Source organism: Mirounga angustirostris, unplaced genomic scaffold, assembly GCF_029215605.1.
Source record: "Mirounga angustirostris isolate CCGP_5_RB_7025 unplaced genomic scaffold, mMirAng1.0.hap1 SCAF_9, whole genome shotgun sequence".
NCBI classification, from domain to species: Eukaryota; Metazoa; Chordata; class Mammalia; order Carnivora; family Phocidae; genus Mirounga; species Mirounga angustirostris.
The window spans coordinates 63,902,565-63,924,040 of NW_026991717.1; the positions used below are offsets into that span (position 1 = coordinate 63,902,565).

A 21,476-nucleotide genomic window follows, 5' to 3' on the forward strand; every position below is an offset into this window, starting at 1 on the left:
TATATGCATCTAGTTATAGAAAACACCCTGGAGCCGCCAAGGTTTCGTTTTTGTTTTTTTTCTCCTCTTCTCCTTGGGGGAAGATAAACGAGAGAATTTTTAAAAATACTGTTGACATTGTTAAATTCTAAACCTCCCTCTGCTCCTACCAGTAACTTTCCAATAGCTAAATAGGAGCAATTTAGGCATAGTACATAAGACAAAGTAAATCCACTAATACCCAGTTGTCTGTTTTCCCAGGTGTTAAAGTGTGTATTTCCAGCAACTAAATTAAAATCAAAGATTGCCAGCAACTATTTCTAACCAACTGTGTCTTGGTGCTTGAATTTAAGAAGGATGTAGTTCAAAAAACTGTAAGAATATTTTTTAGTCTTGAAAAGAAACACCTCTTCAGAGACATAAACTACTTCATTCCATTTAATCACCTTACTCTTTGTCTTTACTATCTTAGTAACATTTTCTTTAATTAAAAAAAAATCATCTTAAATCTACATAAAATTCCTTGGCTTTTATAAACACATAAAAACTTTGGAAAGAAAACAAAAATTACTTGTAACCCCACCATTTGATGATGACAACTGGTAGCATTTTGAGATACAGCCTTCTAGTTAGTCATGTGTTTGTATGTGCATATGTGTACATGTGTGTGTGTGTATGTGTGATTTTACAAAATCCAAACTGTATTATTTTAAAATATGCTTTTACACTTAGCCATATATTATGAACATTTTTTTCATATCACTATTATTCTGTGGCATCATTTTAAGTAACTTTATAATATTTGCTTTAATCTTTTTGTTTTATATTTTTAGAAGTATAAATAACGTGCTGTTAATAGCCACTACATAAATCTTAGAAAATGTCTCGGATTTCCTTAGAGGAATTTATGATTGAAAGAGTATGCACACATTTAAGGTTTTGGATACATTTTGTCATTTTATCCTCCTAGAAAGTAGGAAATATTTACACTTTTACCAGCAGTGGATTAAAGACCCCATTTCCTTGTACCCACACTTTGTTTCAATAATTGCCAATGTGGTAGGCAAAATACAGTATTTTGTTACTTAAATTTAAATCTATTATTAAAATGGGTAAGAATTCTTCTGTTATTCAGTCATGTTCTTCTTTTCTGAATTGTATATTGTTTATTATATTTTTAGGTCTTTATTTTTTTGTTTTTATTGCTGATTTCTAAGTGCTGTATAATTGAAGAAAATCTTTTTTCTTGCCAGGAATTCCTTTTACATTACTATTTATGTGTGAATGAATTTTCCATTTTTAATTTTTAAATTGTTTTAATTTTAATTAAGTTTTTAATTTTGTTGATGGCATTTTTGACATTAAGAAATTTGCTTTTTAGGTAGTCAAATCTATCAGGCTTGTCTTTTATTGATTCTATCCTTAAAATATTTACTTCTTCATAACTTCTATTGCCCCAGGATCAGAAAAATGTTGATAATTTTTTCTTTTTATTTTTAAAGATTTTATTTATTTATTTGACAGAGACACAGCAAGAGAGGGAACACAAGCAGGGGAAGTGGGAGAGGGAGAAGCAGGCTTCTCGCTGAGCAGGGAGCCCAATGCAGGGCTCGACCCCAGGACCCTGGGATCATGACCTGAGCCGAAGGCGGACGCTTAACTGACTGAGCCACCCAGGCGCCCCGATAATTTTTTCTAACAGATTTTTTTTAGTTCATATTAGTTCTTGAGTACATCTGGAATTTAATTTGGTATTTTTTATGAGGGAAGAAGTTAACGCCTTCCTTTATATTTAGCCTAGCATCCAAATAATTCCTTATTCTTCTGATGTTTGACATGAGACCCTTTCCTTTCATATGCCATGTTTTATACACACTTGTGTTTGTTTCTGAACTTCATATTTTGTTCTATTTATCTGTTTATTCTTAGACTTCTACCACACTGTTTTAATTATTTGTTTTATAATATGGTTTAACAACGTGAATGAATTCTCTCTGCTTGTCACTATTTCCATCTTTATAATTTAAAACTTTTTTCTTGGATACTTTGATAGTTCACTCTCCCAGGTATATTTTAGAATAATTTTGTCAGATCAAATATTAAAAAAAATAAATGTCCCATTGGTATTTTGATTAAAATTGCAATTGAATTTAATGTGTTAATCTTGGGTGATCTTTTCAGTATTTAGTCTTAACGCAGGCTCTTTATTTGTGAAGTGACCTTATCTACAGACACTTTCTGAGGTTGTATCAGATATTTCTAATTAATTCTGCACAGGGTGTAGATGTCACGTGTTCTATATGCACCCCACACTTTGCCTTAGAGGCTGCCAGCCTAGAACCTGGCATGCCTAAGCAGTGATGCGCCATTTTGCAAAGGCTAAGTATCTAACCTGGGCTTATATCCTATGCATGCACACACGCATGCATGCACGCACACGCACACACACATGCACCCACCAGCCTGCACGCCTGTGCAGCTTCACTTTCAAGCGGCGCACTTGAAGTTGATTAAGCAAAGGAGGAGGAGGGAGAAGAGGAAGAGGATTTTGACCAAGGACCGGAGAGAACAGGTGATTTATTTTAAAAATCCCTTCTTTAGTTGGTGGAGAGATAGATTACCACAGAGTAGGAGGTAAATTTCCCAGAACCATGAATAATATTATTTAGATCGCGAAGACTACTAGAGATGACAAAGGCTGTTGCGAGACTGAGCTGGTGTCTCAGGGTACACAGCATTCTGCTCTCAAAGATGGGAGTGGGGAATGAGCTGAGCCTGACCACTCAGGTGTTCCTGGACTCCTTCCTTGGCCCTTTTCCTCTCTTTCTTCGCCTTTTCTCAACTTTGTGCTTCTGTGTGTCATTAGGAGGGCAATGAAGGTGGCTGCACTGTAATTAATGATGTTGACTATAAATAATCTACTTGTTAACCTTACTCCTAATTAATCATGGATTCATCCAGTAAGATAAATGTTTAAAGGACGCTTGGGAATGGGGGTTGCATAAAACACTTAGACATTGAAATAAATTATTTCACTGATCTATGTTGGTCTTTGCTTTTCTCTCTCTTTCTTTTACACACACACACTACTATGGGTTCCCCCTGGCTATTTTATGAACTAACTTTTGGGACAATGATTTTTATCTTCAACTATTATTTAGAAAATAAATATTAATTTCTTTTGCTATTTAGGGGAAGCTGTAAATACATTTTTTAAAAAAGATTTATTTTATTTTGGGGGGAGGGGCAGAGGGAGAGGAGAGGGAGGGAGAATCTCAAGCAGATTTCCCACTGAGCACAGACGCCCCCCCACCAACATGGGGCTCGATCTTACAACCCTGAGATCATGATCTGAGCTGAAATCAAGAGGCTGAACCCTAACCACTGAGCCACCCAGGCATCCCCGAAGCTGTAAATACATTCTTAAGTAATTTTAAGACTTCTTCCCTCAATTTATCCCTCTTGCCATCTGAAATCTCAGGTTTTTGTGGCCCCCTCATTTCCTTCTTCCCTGACCCGAATTGCCCTCTAACAGGGATATTCAGAACACCACTTTATACATTTTCTACCCTAAGTCCTTCACTCCTGATTGATATGCCTAAATGAAAGGTGCAACTGTTAATCACCTGGCCTTTTAAAGGGGAAGGGACCTTTGTCCTTCTGATAATTGCGAACACTTTAACAACAAAAAACTGCCAGACAGGTAACAAAGTGAAACATGTTCTTTATGTATCCTCTGGGACTTCAGAAAAAGATAAGAAAATGAGTGTAGTTTAGAGGATAACAGCTTTCTCTGTGCAGGAGAAGCTATAGAAAGCAGTACTGAATTTTCAGTTCTAACAGTGTCCTGGCAGATGCTGAAGAAGGAGGAGGAAATGGGAAGGGAGACAATAGGAAGGAAAGTGAGTCAAATCACTCTGTGAACCTTACAGTTGGCATCTCCTGCACCCCAGTCACCTTTTATTGTGGTACAACTCTCCTCAGAACTCCAGGATACTTAAAGAACCCTCTTCTAGGCATCTGGACACAGCAGACTCAGCATTACCTGGTTATGTGCCTTGTTTTCTTCACAAAACAGCCTGCGCTGGCAGATAAAAAGGATCCCATGTCTCTTGGGACTTTTCCACAGGTCCTTGTCCAGGGCCACCTGTAAAAGGTACTTGAATAATTCTAAACAGTGCTTGATATCAGGGCTTTCCCTGAATGGTCTCAAGAATTGACTCATTCCTTGCTTTCCTCTCTTCCATTATCCTAGAAAATTGGAGGGGGTGGACAGGATTGGGAAATAGAGGCCTGGTTTTTTACCTGGAAGTAGTCTTAAAATTGCCTCACCACTGCCAAATTAGCCATCTGGTCACTTTTACTTTGAGGAGAGGGTCATTGAAGGTTAAGAGTTGAATTAAAACTGTGTAAAGACTGTTTTGTTTCTAAAACAATTGTTAAGAAAAATAAAGTATTTTGTCTCTGGGGAGGATGCATGTACTTACGCATCTCAGATTTTGTGTTCTGGTCTGATACTATATTCTAGACTCACCTTCACCCTTAGGATGATAATTATAAGGCCAGCGAGCACACAGATAAGGATAACATGTGTCATGAACCTATTTCATGTAAAATTTTGTTGTAATTTTCCCTTTTAGGAATGCAAACAGATTATTTGAGAAAAATTCTGGGAAAGTAAGAATCCTGGGGACATGAGGAGAAGGTGGTGGCAGGGTGGTCTTTGCTCCTTTTTCCACTCTAGGTTTCGCACAGCCCTACATTTTTGGTGTTTGTGATACCACACAGCACTCAAGTATTGTTTGTGATGTGTTTATCTTCTGGGTGCAGTTTCTTGCAGTTGGCTTGGAGTTCGATTTTTGAAGAGTTGATTTTGGGGCAACAGTCTGTTCCATACTTGTAGGAGGAGTTCATTATGGGAAATGCAGAGCGTAGGAAGCTTTCCTCTGTCACAGCCAGAGGACTAGAATAAAGCAAACATCTCTAAATTGCTGGCCTTTGGGTTAGAGTTTTGTCTTTGGCTTTCTGCGGTGTATATAACAGAATCCATTTGATTTCCTGAGCTATGGGCAACTCTCAAAGTCAGGGCTTTGAATTTTTGATCTTTGCAATGTCCCCATTACAGCATGAAAACCAAGTAAGGTCTGAAGACATGAAAAATGTTTCCCTGGAAAATTCTGGATGTGAAATCAAAAGAGAGGTGCTAGACAAGAGTTTTGGTATTTTTTAGTCTTGAACAAAACATAACTTAGATATCAGAGCCAACCTAATTTGGTTCAAACCAAGTTTTATTTCTGTCTGTCCTATTTTATCTGGGACACTCAGAAGCATTTATGAATTTCTGCTGGAGAAAAGGAAACATAGGTATGGAGTTCACTAATTATAAGAAAAGGAAGGATAGATAGGAGCAAAATAGAAAGACATAATATGTTGCAGAGAGTGTAGAGAGGGAGGAACAATTCATTCTAATTGTGGGGAGTAAGGGAGATCTCTAGAGAGGAGGTGGTATCTGAGGGAACTTAGAACGTTTCAGTATATTGAGAGTTGGAGTATGGGGGACTTGTCAAACTGAGGCAACAGCTGTAGCAGCTGGTGTAGACACCAGCACAGAAGCATGCACAGACTTCCTGCTGCAGAATGCTCATTCCCAGAAGGCATGAACTACAAGTAGAATAACTCCCATGTGTGCTCACATCAGACATTACCTAGCAGCAAAATATGCTCATCAAGTCAGCTTCATAAGTGCAAAATCAGGCGCAGATCACTGTCTCAGGATGACACCTTGGAGTCCTCAGACATCTCAAGATGTGGGCATTGACTGAAAATGAATAGATCCTTGGAGGGGAAAAAAGCTTTGATCAGTCTTTATGCTGCCACATAAATGGATTTTTCAGATTACTTGGAATCTTAGTAGATTCTTTTTCTTTTATTTGCAGTATAACTCATGAGGCTTGAGAATAAAAAATAAAATTTCTTAGAATTTATTCCATATGGAAAGAAACACCCTTTTGTGATTAATAGTGACCATGACTTATCACTGCTCTGAATTTTCAGCACTGGGGATACAACCTTCTGTGCTTGTTAATATTTCACTTCAAGCAGGTTAAGCATAGACCTAAATTAGACAGAGTTGCTCTGGAGTATGGGTGGGTTTTAACAGCATCTCTTACTTTGTGGTTCTGTAATAGAAAAACCAGGACACATTTTACCAGTAAATGAGAAATCTACTTTATAGCATCCAGATGTCATTCTTCTTTTACATGGATCCATGTGAGCAAGACTTTTGGCTTTTTTTTCCCTTCCCCCCCCTGCTCTTTTTTTTTTTTTTTTTTTTTTGGTGTATTCATGATCTGGCTGTTATCTTTGTGGAGCATAATAACTTTCTTAAAGGCCTTCTAAGAATAGCAAATGAATCAGGGGGAAGAGAAGGAGGATTGAGAAGTTTGAGAAGTTTTTTGATTAACCACTTAACTATGTCACATGTGAGTATTGAATCCTGGGTCTTTGAGAATGCCAAAGCAAAGAAGGAAGATGGAGGATTATGGAAAATGTGTGCTCACACACATGAATGCAAAGGAGTGACACTTACCTGCCCCAGGTAATGCCCGAAAGCTGAAAAGGAAAAGTTCAGCTGAAAGGCAAGTGAAAGTGTGTACATGTCTACCTCTTTGGGTTCTGTTTTTCTCTAGAGGACAGTGGGTACAGGAAAATCCTAGCTATCTCATGTAGTAAGGGATAGGATCTTTGCATTAACTGAAGATCCCATATCTACTGATGACGAGTTCTGAAAGACTTGAAATAATCCAAATATGTTTGTCACAATGACAAAGCTGTCCCTAATGAATCTCGGGTGATTCAAAAGCAGTTTAGGTTGATGGCAATGGTATCTTACATTGCCATAGAACCATCGTCAGGAACATTAAGATGGTTATATTTTTTAAATACTTTTTTGATAGACATTTAGTTTTATTGACATAAGATGTAAGGAAAACTTGAATTCAGTAAATGTCTGCTTGATATAAAATTTAAAGGCTACCAGCCATCTTTCAGTTTGCTTGAATGGATGTCTACTGCTTAGTGCCTAAGAGAGGAAGAATTATCTCATTGAGTAAGAGATGAAAGAGTTTTAAAATGCTTCTTCAAGTAGTATGCAACAAAGTGAATAAAAAGAAAAAAGTGTCTGTATTCTTATTGATTCAGAGAATTAACCACAAAAATGCATTCTCTCTAAAAACATCTGGTATTAAATTTGTGTAGCACCATAGAGTACAAAACATTGTTATTTATATTTATTTATTGATTTTTATAACAAGTCTCTGTGCTCCATTTCATGGATAAGGCATGGGGAGATTAATTAATCATGGATCCAAAACTAAGCAGCTAAGAAATGGCCAAGATGGGACTTGAAACAGATATTCTTACTGCAGGCGCCATCCCTTTTCTACCAAACCATGCTTTAACTTGAGTCTTCATTTCTTCAAAGCTTTTGAGCAGAGATTTGCAAATTTTCAAAAGAACTTTTCCAATAGGCAAGACCATGAGGCAAGCTCATGGACTCATGGGGCAAACATCCTTTGTTTCTTGTTTCAGCTGTGGTTTTGGTTTTGAATCTTCTCCTCCTTCTCCTCTTTTACTTCTTGTTCTTCCTTCTCTTCATCTTCTTCCACTTCCATCACCATCACATCAACATCATCATTATCGTCATCACATCATCAAACTCAACTTGCAAATGAGACAGACAGTGTGGTGATGGGGGTGTAATCATTCTGTGCTACCCACCTCTTTCTTTATTTGAGTTAAAATTTATCTAGTTATCGACCAAAGAAGGGAAAATATTCTTTCCTTTATTCTTTCTCTCTCTCAATAATCTTCCTCTTCTTTCTTTTTCCCTTCACTTTATCCTTTATGTCTTCTCCACTTTATCAGCTCTCCCCCAAATATCTAACCACAGAAATTCCAAAGCAGCTGTTTTCTGGGACAGAACAACCATCTGCCCGCCTGCTTGGGCACCACCCTTACATACCAGAGATGGACAGGCTGTTCTCATTTCTCTCTGCCTCGGAATCTAGTTAACCACCTTCACAGGATTCGTTCCACAGGCCACACATCAGTGTGTGGCTTCAGTAATACGTAAAGATGTATTTGTTAAATTTCAGTTCAGGAGCAGAAACCAGTGTATTTTGCCCATGGTGGCAGTAAATTCAGCTCCCCCCTCCCTACATGCATACACACAAATCACTCTCAGCTGTATCAACAAACAGAGCTTTAATTTAAAATCCAAACTCTGAGATCATAGTTTCTCCACTTTAGGAAGTCTTCTTCTAAACCAGGCCATATCAGGCCAAAAGTAGCAGTGTGGGGACCTCTATGGATATGGAAATCATTTCTTCCTCAGATGTGGGATTGCCCTTTGGTCCATTCTAAATAGTACCAAGGATCTAGGTAGAAAGATAGACTTAGTTTAGTTTCAGGAGTGGAAGTTCCAATCTCCCAGAGAGTCAAAGATAAGCCAAAAGTAACAGCACCAAGAACAGCAACAAAAGATGCTTCAGTTGAATTTGGTATTTACATAAGTCATCAGCTGTGGCCGTGTAGTCATTGGTCAGTCTCAGGGATAGGTAGATTCATGATCTCTGAGGCTGTGGAGTGGAGGGAGTGGTGCTCCACTTGGATCCCACTTCAGTACTGAGGTACTCATTACTCCATAGGCTGGAAGTGTTGATTCTTCTCCAGGAGTTGCCCCTGGCCACCATACACCCTCCCCAGAGACCAGCCCACATCCAATGGCTGGTCCAGGTGCTCCAAGGCAGGAAGACTGGAGGGTCATCCTGCCCCAGAGCTCCCCGTAGAATTAGCGCAGGTTTCTGCTGTGTGTGAATCATAGCCTCTGTCTTTGTCTACTCCTAAAAGCAGTCCCCAAAGACAGCTCTTGCACGTAATTTCACAGGCTCAGAGTCTATTCCCTGGGGAACCCAACCTAGCACAGATTTTTTTGAAACAGTTGAAATATGTCAGGACTTGCTGGAGTAAGATGTCCCTGGATATCCACCACAGTTATTCTCTCATATTCCAGGGAATAAAACAAAACCTTTTTATTTTTTAATAAAGCATTCTTAGAACTTCCCTTGCCAGGAAAGAGACTACAACTACCTTCATGTCCCATCAACCCATGTAGGTGAGATGCAAACTCATCCATCAGGTACAACAGCTGTGTGTGTCACTTCCCTCTGGTCGTTACCAGTTCCTTCATGGGGAACATTTTGATCAACAGATTTCTTAAGAAGTTAGAAGGTGCTCCCTCATCAACAGCTATAAAATAATAATTATAAAATATAAAAGGATGTTTACTATTGTTATATAGTCCACGAGTCATTTTCTCAGCTAAACCTATGATGACTGTACGTATGTGGTATCAAAAGCACAATCATTTAAGAAAATTCTTTGGGATAAAAACTGAACGTTGATAAAATGTTATCCCTAAATTACTTTTTTGGTTGTTTCTGTGAATTAGAAAAGGACACTATAAAAATAGCATTTACTGAAAAATTATCATCCTTCAGTAGCTATGCTGAGCACTTTATATGTTGTTAAAAAATGATTAGAGAAGACAATGCAAGTGATACCAACATACTTTGACACTTCATGAAGTGGACAGTCTCCTTTTGGAGAACAGCAAAATGGGGTGGAAAAGCAGGAAGGTTTTATGGGATAAAGAAAAAGAACAAGGAAGAGACAAATAGAAAATGTTTTATTGGCTGGGGCCATGTAGGCAACTTTGTTTGAGGAGAGAAGGCTCAGAGTTGGCTTGATGTTTGGAGATTGACTATCTGGATACACTGCATTTCTGGTCAAGCAGAACATTTACAGGGACAGAACAGTTATCTAAGTGTTGGTCTGCTAATGTGGCACTTCAGGCAGGAGCAGCTCCATCTTGGGTCTAGGAAGTTATTTCAGCAGTCCCCACTTTTGATCCTCTTCTTGACCATTCTTCTTGACCAAGAAGTTTGATTTAAAAAAATGGGTCTTCTTGAGCACATTATACTAAGCAAGTGTTTTGATGATTAACACCTGGGAGGGTGCAAGGAGGGAGGCCCAGGTCTTTTAGGTTTCTGGGCTTGGAGCTGTTGCAGTTGTAAAGCCACTAGTTTGGTGGATTTTTGTTTACAGTCTTGTGGTCTTTTAGAGTGGAAAGGCAATTCAGACAGAGGGTTAGTAGAATGAATACTCAAGTAAATGAGGATAGGGGGCAATAGTAGGAGTCATGGTCAGTCTTACAGAGTTGTTTGTTTTGGGTACCCCTTGTGTCTTTAATTTTTCATTAGCCTTTTGCAATGAATCTTCCAATGAAGCTATTTTGGAATCTTGAAACCTTTTGGAGTCTTCCTTTCCAAATGACATAGGTATCCCATTCTTTTTGTTTGATTTGAGGACCCTTACTTTCAAGCGTACTTCTTTTTTTTTTAAATTTTATTTTATTATGTTATGTTAGTCACCATAAATACATCATTAGTTTTTGATGTGGTGATCCACGCTTCATTGTTTTTGTATAACACCCAGTGCTCCATGCAGTGTGTGCTCTCCTTAATACCCATCACCGGGCTGACCCATTCTCCCACCCCCCTCCCGTCTAAAACCCTCAGTTTGTTTCTCAGAGTTCATAATCTCTCATGGTTCATCTCTCCCTCTGAAAGCCCCTCCCTTCATTGTTCCCTTCCTTCTCCTAATGTCCTCCATGCTATTCCTTATGTTCCACAAATAAGTGAAACCAAGTGTACTTCTTAGATGAATGCTTTTGTCTAATTGGAATGCTCCTCTTAATGGCCATTGTAAATTCTAGGCTGCCTTAGTAATATTTTGCTTTTTTTTTTTTTTAGATAGCTAAAGCTTCTGGGGCCACAGTTCTTAGACATAAAATAAACAGGTGTCCTGGAAGGTGGAGTGCTCAAGTCTTTGCAAGTTTTTTGGGTGAACACCAGGGAGAAGAATTCAGGACTGTAAGTAATATTTGGCATTTTAGGCTTTCTAATTTTAACCATTCTAGTGGTTGTGTAGCATATCTCATTGTGGTTTTACTTTGCATTTCCTTGATGACTAATGATGTTGAGCATTTTTATACCTTTTTTTTGTGAAATGTCTGTTCAAGTCTTTGCCCATGTTTATTGGATTACTTGTATTTCTTTTTAAATTACTCAATTGTAGGAATTTTGTATATAGCCTGAAATCATATACTTTGTCAAATATATGTATATTTATGTTTTGTGTCTTCTCTTGGTCTTTTATCTTCATCTTTTTTGCTTTATTCTGCAGTAGTTGCTCTAGGGACTACAATGTACATACCTAACTGACTATAGTAGATCTTGAATTAATATAATACCTCTCTATGTATAATGTAAGATGCTTATACCAATATAATTCCATTTGCCTTCCCTGTCCTTTTTTCAATTGCTGTCATCTAATTTGCTACAACATGTTACAGATCCCAAAAGACAATGTTTTTATTTTTTATTTATTTAGTTTTTTTTAAAAAGATTTTATTTATTTATTTGAGAGGGAGAGAGAACATGAGCGGGGGCAGAGGGAGAGGGAGAAGCAAACTCCCCACTAGCAGGGAGCCCAACCTGGGGCTCCATCCCAGGACCCTGGGGTCATGACCTGAGCCAAGGGCAGATGCTTAACTGACTGAGCCACCTGGGTGCCCCAAGACAGTGTTTTTAATTTTACTTTAAACAGATGTCTTTCAAATAAATTAGGAAAAAAACCCCAGTATTATATGTTTACCCATTCATTTACCATTTCAGGCACTTTCCAAACCTTTCTGTAGAACCAAATCACCATTTTCAAACTGGTATCATTCCACTTGGTTCTGAAGAACTTGGTTTAGCATTTCTCCCAAGTATAGCTTTCCTGGCAGTGGATTCTCTCAGCTTTAATTTATATGCAATTTTTTTTGGAAGGATAGTATTACTGGATATATGTAATTCTAGGTTGATGGGCCCCCCTTTTTTGAAGCAGGATTGCATTGTTTTCTTTGAAAGGTCAGTCATTTTTCTTGTTGTACCTCAATATACTGTTCGAAGGATATTCCCTTTCTCTTTGTTTTTCAGAATTTGTTACTATATGCCTATAATGTATGGCCATTTTTCCTTCAAATATTTTTTTTCTTGCTCTAATCTTCTTTGGAGACTCTCCTTATGTATATGTTTGACTGTTTGATACTGTTCTATAGGTCAGTAGTGCTCTGTTTAGTTTCGTCTCATTTTTTCTTTTGCTTTAGTTTGGATAATTTCTTCATGTGCTAAATCCCACATCAGGGCCCACTCAGAGACCATTTCTTTTAACTGATATATTTCCTGAATATAGGTCATACCATCTTATTTTTTTGCCTATCTCATACTATTTTGTTGAAAACTAGTAATTTTAGAAAATATAGTAAAACTCTAGGTTTTGATAGCTCCCCCCCACCGCCCTGCCGAAAGTTGTTGTTGTTTGTTTGTTTTGTTTTTGCTGCTTTGTGGTTTTAGTAACTTGCCTGGAGGTAATCAGCAGAATCTGTCTCCTCCATGATGTCAGTTTTTCTCTTCTTTTCATTTTTATTCTTCTTTTCATTTTATTAGTCTGGCTTCCTAGGTGTTGCAGGGTGGTGAACCAATGTTTAGTCAGAGGTTGTGCTCAAACACTTTGAGCCATCAGAGCGTCCACCCTCTGCTGATGGATCTGTGTGTCCCCCGGGAGCATGTTCAAAGTCAGGCAGTTTTTAAGTCTGCCCTGTGTTTTACTTTGTATGGGCCCTCTTGGGTCTCCTGTGTGTGTGTGTGTGCAGCATCCCACCCAGCTGGGGGTCTTATCCAGGCCCTCTATCATGCTCTCATTCCTAGGATCTCCCCCTTTAAACGTCTGGTTAGTCTGCTACTCACCCCAACTGTGGCTGCATCCTCAGGCTAAAAGAACCGAGGGGTTCTCCACTTATTTCCCACCCGTCTTGCTACTTTTACGGACAGTCCCACTGGGCACAAGTGAACCTCTCTAGGAAAGCTGCTGGTTTTCCAGCCAGCCCTGCCCTGCTCTGGTAGAACAAAGAAGCTGCCAGAGCTGGAGGGATGGTGGGAGCAGCCCCAGGCAAGAAGGCCACAGAGTTCCATTCTTTGTACCCAAAATTTGTCAGTTTTTTATAAGTAAATACCTCTCAGTTGTTTGCCTTTGCTTAGTTTCCAAAGCCCTGAAATGGCTGTTTGTGACCATTTTTATCCCATGTTATCGTTGTTCCCTGGTGAGATTTTTGATGACTTCTTTATTTTATCATAGTCAGAAGTCTTGCCCTGACGTATATTTTGACAAAGAAAAGGAGAGGCAGAAGACAAAGGCCCTAGCAGGAGGAAGCTACCAGGGACAATGGTCCCTGTGATTTGTAAGCCTGTAGCCAAACCATCAGGGTGCTGGTTCAAGGAGCTGTAGCAATTAAATGCCCCTGTATAGAGTTATTTTTAACCAAATGACTCAAAGGTGAAATGTGTTTAATGATATACATAATTACTGTGTTATGGGAATTAAATACCAGTGATAAAGTCTTCACAGCAAAATATATAATTACTCACAGAACAAATACGTATTTATAACACCTTTTCTAGCCCAGAAACCCTTTAGATTTTCCTTTTCGTGAGATTGATTATAGATCCTAGAAGGCTGTCAATATCAACATTTTCCCTTGATACTTCAGGTAGTGATCACTGACATCCTCCTAACTCATTCATGTCGACTAGTAAGTGTTCTGTCCCCTTGCTCCCTCATTTCTGTGTGACACGAGGAACGCAGAAAAGTTCTTCCCTTCACCACCGCCTCTAACCGTCTGACACCTTTTGCAGCACCTCAGATTCCCTTAACTAGGAGCGGAGCCCTTCCCCTCAATAAGTGAGGAAAGGTAGAGAACACTAAGGGGTAATCCGTTTTCAACCCATTGCCAGGTGGTTGGAGCACAGCCTTCCCAACTTGTATGAAGAAAGGAGTTTGTGGGAAACCTGAAGTTTCTGGCCCTGAGGAGATAGAACCAAGAAGGCATCAGGAAGCTGGGGCCGTTTCCTGGGAGGCCTCTTCCTTACATCACGCTGCTCACCTTCCTCCGGGCTCTGGCAAACAGGGCAGCTGCCATGGGCATCTAGGCCTGTGTGGCGAATCCCCGCCCTAGGGCGTCTGAGGAGAGCACCTGGGCCCATATACTTCCTCCCGTTCGTTGAGCGGAAGCTGAGTTGTCTAAAGACCCTATTGCTTTCCACTAAACTTCTGCTAGGTTGCCTGTAACATTTTTTGGGGGGCTTGAGAACTGTACTCATCAAGCTTCACCTTTTATTTGTGTATTTTGTCTCCACCAGATTTCAGGTTGGGGCCCGGTGACATTTCTTTTTTCTACTATCTTTCTATCCCTCCTTCCCTATATCTTGGGAGGCCCAGCTAGCATGAACTCCTCAGACCAATTTTAATGGTTGCTCTAAATAGGATACAAAATATTCTGGAAATTCTCGAATGCAGAGTTTCTCAGTGGTAGCTGCTCATTAGACTCACCGGAGGGGTTTTTAAAACACGTGGTGCCCAGGCTGCGCTTGAGACCAGTGAAATCAGACTCTAGTGATGGGATCCAGGTGGCTCGTGTTAAGAAACAAAGCTCGGTGAAAAACACTACAGTCCTGCCTTATCCTGGCTTTTGCGATCTGTGGTTTCGCTTTAGCAGTTTCAGTAACCTGCGGCCAACTGCGGTCCCCGAAGCAGATGATCCTCCTTCTGACGAATCATGGAGTCGTGGGCAGGTAATAGTTGCCCGAGGCTGTGTCACAGCGCCTACGTCATTCACCTCACCTACTCTCATCACAGCATTTTGTCATCTCACATCGTCACAAGAAGAAAAAGGGTAAGTAAAATAAGGTATTTTGAGGCAGAGAGGACATTCATGTAACTTTTAGTATAGTATATTGTTATAATTGTTCTGTTTTATTATTATTGTTGCTAATCTCTTAGTGTGCCTGATTTATAAATTTCACTTTATCATGGGTATATATGCCTAGGTGAAACATAGTATATTATAGGATTCAGTACTGTTTCAGGCATCCACTGGGGGTCTTGGAATGTATACCCCTGGGATAAGAGGGGTTTGCTGTACCTTTATGTAGCACGCTAATATTTGTCTTTACTTTTTTTATCTTAAACCAACATTTACCACATCCTTGAAGGACACATTGTCATATTAGTTGGCAGAAATTATAGCAATGCAGAAATTTAATCATTTCATGATTTCATTGCAGTGTCAATACTTCTGAGGTCATGTTGGCAAAATGCCCCTCAGTGTCCTTTATTCAGTAGCCACTTTGGTGGCTGACAGCCTAAGAGACTTGCCTCATGAGAGCAAATAAGAAAAAAAACCCCAAACCTGTAGATATGAAACATGTCAGATTTCAAAGACTGCTGGCCCATTGTGTAAAATGCAGTGACACATTTGTACAAATATTTACCTTCACCTTTCTCTCCTGGAGTCTTTGTTCTCATTTAAACACCGAGGGCCAATGACTTCTTTTCAAAGGGAAAAAGGAAAGTGGTAAATCTGTCACTACCTTTTTTGTAAGATCTTTTTGAGAACTTAGATTTCCTATTCTTGCTTTTCGAGATGACATGATTGTGATCATTTCAAGCTCTGTGGTTCGTTTCTCTAACTCAAAGACAGATGAAGCTTCCTTTTGGCCATGGATAGAAAGTTGCTTGAAAAAAGCCCAGCAAATATTTGCCACTTTTGGATCCCAAACTTGCACAAACCAACTTTTGAGTCTTTTCCTTTTAATGAGAAGCTGAGTGGAGGAGTGAGTATAATTTTCAAGGACCTGGAGGAATGTTTTCAGCACTGAGTCCTCTGGTGCTTAGCAAGGTGCTGGCAAATGGTACAAGACCACAGATGATTGTGGAAAGCCTGAAACTTTGTGCTTGATGGAGCCCTCTTCTCTTTTCTGTCTATCCACCTGTGCCTAGCACACTTCTGCTGCACCACTCTGCTCACACTCTCCTCTGTTTTTGTTTTTATTTTTTAAAATTTTTATTTTTTAAATATTTTATTTTTTATTTATTTATTTATTTTTTAAAAGATTATTTATTTATTTATTTGAGAGAAAGAGAGAGAGACAGAGAAACAGCATGAGAGGGGAGAGGGTCAGAGGGAGAAGCTTAGCGGGGGGCCCAATGTGGGACTCGATCCCAGGACTCCGGGATCATGACCTGAGCCGAAGGCAGTTGCTTAACCAACTGAGCCACCCAGGCGCCCTAAATATTTTATTTTTTTAAGAGAGCAAAAGTGAGAGAGAGCACAGAGGGAGAGGGAGAAGCAGACTCGCTGCTGAAAGGAGAGCCCAATGGACTCTGAGATCATGAAGGCAGACACTTAACCAACTGAGCCACCCAGGCACCCCACCTCCTCTGTTTTTAATACTGATGATGTATTAGAGGGCTAGTGATCAGGAAGTTTCCTGGTAGGAGAAATGAGAGGCAAGATTGCATCATTCAGTAGAATTGTAGCAATTCCTTTTTAGATTTTTTTTTTTTTTTTTTTTGAGGGGAAGGGAGATTGTCCGCTTGTTTTTATTTTTTATTTTTTATTTTTTTTCGCTTGTTTTTTTTTTAAACAAAGACTGATTTCTAGATGAATAAAACTTTTATTATTGAGACTAGAATTTAATAACTCCTGAGGTTTCCTATTAGGCCTGTAGTCCTAGAAGATAATATATTCAGGGATATTTAAAGCAAAAACATATTTCAAGACTCAGTGCTTCTCCTCCAAGTTTTCCCATATTGTACAAGTTTGTTAGGTACGTTTCTATACTCATGAGAAAGAGTAAATGACAGTCTGAAGTAGGAGGTTCAGAAGGGCCATTGCATAAGATTTGAAGGTTGTGCACTACAAATGCCCAGGGGACCCCATTACTGAGATTATAGGGTGAGCAGTATTCCCTGGAATTGTGAATTGGGTGGTCCTGGGAAAGATATTGGCCTTCATGCCAGCTGTAGTCACAATCCCTGCCTGTGATTTTTATTTGATAATGAATTTAACGTATTCAATGATTTCATTTTATAGTCTGGTCTATATATTACTAATTTCGTTCATTTTAGTAAAAAAAATACACTCTGATGACATATGTATCATTCTTTGGGCAATAGTATTCCTAGGAGGAAGGGTCAGTGGGTGTCTTCAGTCAGTGTTTCAAATTGTTTTCTTCTAGTCAATGGCACCATAGCCAAGGGTATTATGATGTACAGCTAGTTTTCCTAGCAGAGGTCAGAATACAGTTTGCCTCATAGAGCAATCTCAGCCTAGAAGCCTTATTACTGTCATTTTCTCCTAGTTCATCCTGTCATTTCCATTGTAAAATATTAGCTCATTACTACCCAAGTGTCATAGGAAAGTGGAGGAATGGCTTGGCTTGGACCTCTGGGTTGAACATCATTTGGCATTGTCAGAGTGAGGGTCGTCTCTTAGCCCAGGCACCTAGACTTCATGTGGTTCTGAAATCTGGGTGCTCCTTGGACACTCCCAGAGGTACCTCTGGAGAAGAGAGAGTCTACCCAGGGCACAGCCAAGATAGGAGGGTGTTGGGGTTTTAGGAAGTGAGAAGAAGATTCTCAGGCTAATGGGCTGTATCTGGTTCATTTCTGGAAAAGTGTTTGCTAGATGGTTGTCCCAGCTCAAACTGATTGTTTGAGGACCTTTATCCATATATTTCATGACTTATAAATGTCTACAGTATTCAGGGGAACAGACGAAGTGCAGAATAGAATGTAAGACACAAGTTTTCCCCATTCCAGGAATTTACAGTCTTATTGAGGAAAAACGTGTCCATGAAAGTGTTAAAGCACCACCATACTGGAGCATGTCCCCAGTGTGGTTTGGAGTGATCAGGGAGGTGCTGGCGAGGGAAGGACTTGAGTTGGGTCTCGGAACTACAGAACATGCCTAGATGGAGGGGAGGGAAAAACATACTCTTTGTAGTGGTAGACTGCAATCGCTTGGATCAAACCTGAAGTTCAGAGTTTCACACCAAGAAACTAGAACCATTGTATTCACTTGACTTCTGTACATTTGTCCCAGGAGTTAGCTGCTGATGTGCCTTAGGTCTGGGAAGGTTTTGAATTTTCACTAGAATATGTCCTCAGACTCATGGTCGGCTCATCCCAGTATGTTGGACCAGCACTGTACTGTAGGCTGGACATTCTGGAGCATAAATGGCAAGAGGCAAAATGACAGAGCAGGGCACTGGGGAGCTGTTTCTACTCTTTGTTACAAGTTTTGCTGATAGCATCTTGCTCCCCATTTGGCTTGGCCTTATTCGTTTTTGAGTTCTGTGCTTGTGAGTGGGCTGGAGAGAATTTGTGCTGTTGCTGCTTTGTAGATCTCCTCCTCCTACTGAAGAAGAAAGCATAATTTAGAGCCCAGGATAGCTCCCTGGATTATTCTGCAGCTTTACCTCAGAAAGCCACGCTGTCTCTTCAAGGATGATGCCCTATCAGGACCTTATAGAGCAGTGCTTGCATATGACTTGCCTGGGAATCTTGTTTAAAAATTCTTGATCCTTTAAGACTGAGATATAGCCCAATATTCTGCATTTTTATTAAGTCCTGGCATGATGCTGATGCTGATGGTGGAGGACAAACTTGGTAGCAAGCCTCAGACCAGACGGTAGTACAGATGCTTATGGCAAGAGAGTGGCCCAGAGAGGTTGAGTGTAGGAAGGAGCAAGATGGAGTGGAAATACTTTTCATGTGAGATTCTAGTCACCCAGGCTCCCACATAGACTTGACAATGAGTCATGGTCATTAGCCACCCAGGCCCTAGCTTCTCATTAAAAGGCATTCCCCCAGAACGCGCCTACATTGAAGCCCCAGCTTGGTAACGTCTTTTCCATCAGAAGACCAGTGAAGAAGCTTATGACTTTCCAGCAGTGAAAAAGGCAGGGGTAAGCTGAATGCTCATTTGGTTTTACCTTTTTTTCCTCATCAGTCACATTGTAGATTGGAAGATGAATCTGGTGGTTCTTTTCACTCTCTTCAACCCCCGGTGTGCGTTTATTGCATATATGCTCTGGGCCTAACACTGTGCTAAGTATGTGGATCTCTGATGAAGGGTGAAAAGTAGTCTCTGCTTCTAGGGACTTACGGTATTATTGAGAAGGGGGAAACAGAACACTTACAAGTGATGAAAGAAAAACACGAAAGAGCAGGCATATAATTATGTGTTAAATTGAATATAACCAAGTGCCAATCCTATGACCCAAACAGTAAGTGCTGTGAAAAGTCAGGCAGGTTTAGATGCTGGCTTAGCTCTCTCAAACCAGTTACAGTTTTTAAATTGAGATCTCTATTGTTTGAATTGTGTTGGGATTTTAGAAATGTTATGCATACAGAATTTGGAGCTACTGGGTGGGAAAGGGAAAGACAGAGTCCAGCACAGAAACACAATTCATTTGTTTCAGGTAGTAAGAGCTCCACAGTGAATGCAAATCACACATCCTACACCCCAGGCCTTCCCATCCCTCCAGTGAATGAAGCATTTCTTTAAATGAAACCACCTCTAGATAATGAGATCATGGCTACATTGTGCTGAGTTTGATTGGACACCCCCACAGCTTGTAGAGGATTCAGACCTAAAGTGAGTTCTTTCCATAGAGCATGAATAATGATGAGGCTTAATGGGAAAGGCCATCTCAGGATCTCAGGGCAGATACCTTATAGCTTATAGATGGGGAGGACAAAAGGAGAAGGGGCTGGGAAAGGCCCTCAAAGGCAGAGAGGGATGCCTATCTTTTATCTTGTCCATGAAAGCCCTGTGGAAGAACAATGCCATTCAGTATTTATATGGCACTGTAAACTCTTTTATAAACATCAGCTGGTAAAGTCACATGGCACCTCTAGAGAGCAAATGCACATTGGTCTTCTCTTATTTCTAAGAGTGAATTATGGGTACAGAGCCTATACGTGTTTGGCAGAAACGCTAAATCATGCATCCCTTGGCCTTCCAAACTGGGAGGACAGGCCATTCTCAACATGGCAGATATACCAGGTGGCTTAGCTGTGTCGTGCATGAACCATGCACTAGTCTTCCATACCTCACAATGTGAGGAACAAATAGCAGGTTCTCTAAGTTGTCCCATGAAACATCCCTCTCCTAGCTAGGACTGGGGGAGAAGATAGCACCTCCCCTCCTCCCTGCACTCCTAGGGAGTTAGGAGATTAACTCTGAGTTCCCTTCAAAGAGGTCCTCCTCAAGTGCTCTCTCCTCTCTGCACTGTGCCTTATTCTTATATCCTTTTCTGGCCTAGTAGACCAAGAGTCACAGGATCTCTTGTTGAATGTTTCCTGCATGGATTTTCCATATGGGGTCTGTTTCATGCTCACTCTGGTATCTGAGACTTATTGTGGTGGTGCCTCAGGCCAGACTGAGGCAGGAAGAGTGTTTCTGTAAACCTTGAATCACACCAGCAGCTGTTTTCCATCGATGGGAGAAGGCTGATAGGAAATTGCCAAAATTTATCATCAGGCTGAACTTGAAAGAAACCCTTTTCATTTGCTGATCTTACCTTCTCTAACAGGAGCATTTGGAGGCCCAGCCGTTTCCAGTTGGAAGCCTGTAGGCCAAATCTGGCTCGCAGATGCATTTTTTTTTTTTTTAAACAGATCTTGTGGTTTATAAAAATCTGGATTAGTTTTTAACATTTTTAAATGAGTGTATTTTTATATAAAAATTAGAATTTCTGGCTTCTTTCGAAAAAAAAAAAAAAAAAACTGTGAGGAGCTGGCAAGCCTGGGCTCATGCTACTGCTAGGAAACGTTGAGCATAGGCTGTGGAGCAACCCTGTGCTCTTCACTTGGTCCCTACCACCCTTGGTCCACTGTACCCATTTCTTCACTAGCCCAGCCTCTGTGAACATTTGAAGTTTTGACCTTTACGAGTCACAAATACAGACTGCATTTATTTCATCTTGATATTATGGGGGGTATGCCTAAGGCAGAGAAGAAGTCAGTGTAGGTTTGGGTAGGAGTGAGTGGTTAAGGAAAAGTAGAATGCTGATTTTGGGACAGCTTAGAAATGTTCCAAACTGGAGGCATAGAAGAAATTTATGAATGTATCTTAGACCATCTGTGGAAAAGGACCAGTTCATTCGTTTTTCACTTTCCAGTACATCACAGACCTGTACTTTTGTAAAATATGATATGTATGAATTCCTAGAAAAATAAAGGGACTGAGAGAGGTAAAATACAAGCCAAAGTTTATTGTTAGATTCTACAGACATTAAAATTATTTTGACAAACATGTTCAGAATAAACATAACATGGGGAAAAAATAATTACAAAGCTTATATTGTCCATTTAATGTGGGCACATAAGCTGTAACTATAGAGAATCAGTGTTATATTCATAGCTTTCTGTCTCTCTGCAATTATAAACTAATGAAAAGTTATGAATGGAATAGCAGTTTCCCA

General features: G+C 39.9%; 1 long non-coding RNA gene across 1 annotated transcript in view; it reads left to right on the plus strand.

Moving 5' to 3' along the window:
* LOC135361589 (uncharacterized) overlaps positions 1-21,476 on the plus strand; it is a 178,371-nt gene that overhangs the window by 75,778 nt on the left and 81,117 nt on the right. Inside the window, exons 4-5 of the long non-coding RNA XR_010405069.1 lie at positions 10,854-10,973; positions 14,696-14,875. This is a non-coding gene — a long non-coding RNA (uncharacterized LOC135361589). The remainder of the gene's footprint in view (positions 1-10,853; positions 10,974-14,695; positions 14,876-21,476) is intronic.